The following is a 3,074-nucleotide window of genomic DNA, read 5'->3' as shown; positions in this document are numbered from 1 at the left end:
CATCACAATGGATCAGCAGCAAAGTAAGAACTCAGATATTAAAAGACAGAACCTAACCTCCACACTGATGCAAAAGATAAAACTAAGCAATGGACTCTCACAAAATAAGACGAATAGAATACTACCACACTTATCAATTATCTCAATAAATAATGGCTTGAATTCCCCACTGAAGAGACACAGATTGGCTGACTGGATTAAAAAATACAAGCCATCCATTTGCTGTCTGCAAGAAACACACCTGGCTTCAAAAGACAAAACTCCGAGTCAAGGGTTGGAAGACAATTTTTCAGGCAAATGTAATTCAGAAGAAAAGAGGAGTTGCAATCTTATTTTCAGATTCATGTGGATTTAAAGCAACTAAAGTCAAAAAAGACAAAGATGGTCACTTTATATTAGTTAAGGGAAAAATACAACAAGAAGACATTTCAATTCTAAATATTTATGTACCCAATTTAAATGCTCCCAGATTCTTGAAACAGACCTTACTCAGTCTGAGCAATATGATATCTGATAATACCATAATAACAGGGGACTTTAACACTCTTCTTACAGAGCTGGACAGATCCTCTAAACAGAAATTAAACAAAGATATAAGAGATTTAAATGAGACCCTAGAACAACTGTGCTTGATAGCCGCATATAGAACACTCCATCCCAAAGATAAAGAATATACCTCATCACCCCATGGAACATTCTCCAAAATTGATCATATCCTGGGACACAAAATAAGTATCAACAGAATCAAAAGAATTGAAATTTGACCTTGTTATCTTCTCAGACCATAAGGTACTAAAGGTGGAACTCAACTCTAACAAAAACGTTCAACCCCACACAAAGGCATGGAAATTAAACAATCTTCTGTTGAATAACAGATGGGTGCAGGAAGAAATAAAACAGGACATCAACTTCCTTGAGCATAACAACAATGAAGACACAAGCTACCAAAACCTGTGGGATACTGCAAAAGCAGTTTTGAGAGGAAAATTTATCGCTTTAGATGCCTACATTCGAAAAACAGAAAGAGAGCACATCAACAATCTCACAAGCCATCTTATGGAATTGGAAAAAGAAGAACAATCTAAGCCTAAACTCAGTAGAAGAAAAGAAATATCCAAAATCAAATCAGAGATCAATGAAATTGAAAACAAAAGAATCATTCAGAAAATTAATGAAACAAGGAGTTGGTTTTTTGAAAAAATAAATAAAATAGATAAACCATTGGCCAGACTAACAAGAAATAGAAAAGTAAAATGTCTAGTAACCTCAATCAGAAATGATAAAGGGGAAATAACTGATCCCACAGAGATACAAGAGATCATCTCTGAATACTACCAGAAACTTTATGCCCAGAAATTTGACAATGTGAAGGAAATGGATCAATGTTTGGAATCATACCTTTTCCCTAGACTTAGCCAGGAAGAAATAGACCTCCTGAACAGACCAATTTCAAGCACTGAGATCAAAGAAACAATAAAAAAGCTTCCAACTAAAAAATGCCCTGGTCCAGATGGCTTCACACCAGAATTCTATCAAACCTTCAAGGAAGAGCTTATTCCTGTACTGCAGAAATTATTCCAAAAAATTGAGGAAGAACGAATCTTCCCCAACACATTCTATGAAGCAAACATCACCCTGATACCAAAACCAGGAAAAGACCCAACCAAAAAGGAGAATTTCAGACCAATTTCACTCATGTATATAGAAGCAAAAATTCTCAACAAAATCCTAGCCAATAGATTACAGCTTATCATCAAAAAAGTCATTCATCATGATCAAGTAGGCTTCATCCCAGGGATGCAAGGCTGGTTTAACATACGCAAGTCTATAAATGTTATCCACCATATTAACAGAGGCAAAAATAAAGATCATATGATCCTCTCAACAGATGCAGAAAAAGCATTTGATAAAATCCAGCATCCTTTTCTAATTAGAACACTGAAGAGTATAAGAGCATAGGTGGCACATTTCTAAAACTGATTGAAGCTATCTATGACAAACCCACAGCTATTACTTTACTGAATGTAGTAAAACTGAAAGCTTTTCCTCTTAGAACTGGAACCAGACAAGGTTGTCCTCTGTCACCTTTACTATTCAACATAGTGCTGGAAGTTCTAGCCAATACAATTAGGCAAGACAAGGAAATAAAGGGAATCCAAAAGGGAGCAGAGAGGTCAAACTCTCCCTCTTTGCTGATGACATGATCTTATACTTAGAGAACCCCAAAGACTCAACCACAAGACTCCTAGAAGTCATCAAAAAATACAGTAATGTTTCAGGATATAAAATCAATGTCCACAAGTCAGTAGCCTTTGTATACGCCAATAACAGTCAAGATGAGAAGCTAATTAAGGACACAACTCCCTTCACCATAGTTTCAAAGAAAATGAAATACCTAGGAATATACCTAACGAAGGAGGTGAAGGACCTCTATAAAGAAAATTATGAAATCCTCAGAAAGGAAATAGCAGAGGACATTAACAAATGGAAGAACATACCATGTTCATGGATGGGAAGAATCAACATTGTTAAAATGTCTATACTTCCCAAAGCAATCTACCTATTCAATGCCATTCCTATCAAAATACCAACATCGTACTTTCAAAATTTGGAAAAAATGATTCTGCATTTTGTATGGAACCAGAAAAACCCCTGTATAGCTAAAGCAGTTCTTAGTAATAAAAATAAAGCTGGGGGCATCAGCATACCAGATTTTAGTCTGTACTACAAAGCCATAGTGGTCAAGACAGCATGGTACTGGCACAAAAATAGAGACATAGACACTAGGAATTGAATTGAAAAACAAGAAATGAAACTAACATCTTACAACCACCTAATCTTCGATAAACCAAACATGAACATACCTTGGGGGAAAGACTCCCTATTCAATAAATGGTGTTGGGAGAACTGGATGTCTACATGTAAAAGACTGAAACTGGACCCACACCTTTCCCCACTCACAAAAATTGATTCAAGATGGATAAAGGACTTAAATTTAAGGCATGAAACAATAAAAATCCTCAAAGAAAGCATAGGAAAAACACTGGAAGATATTGGCCTGGGGAAAGACTTCA

The sequence above is a fragment of the Nycticebus coucang genome, chromosome 3 (genome assembly GCF_027406575.1).
Source record: "Nycticebus coucang isolate mNycCou1 chromosome 3, mNycCou1.pri, whole genome shotgun sequence".
NCBI classification, from domain to species: domain Eukaryota; kingdom Metazoa; phylum Chordata; class Mammalia; order Primates; family Lorisidae; genus Nycticebus; species Nycticebus coucang.
The sequence above is the reverse complement of the archived record's forward strand: the minus strand, read 5'-3'. Positions refer to the sequence as shown.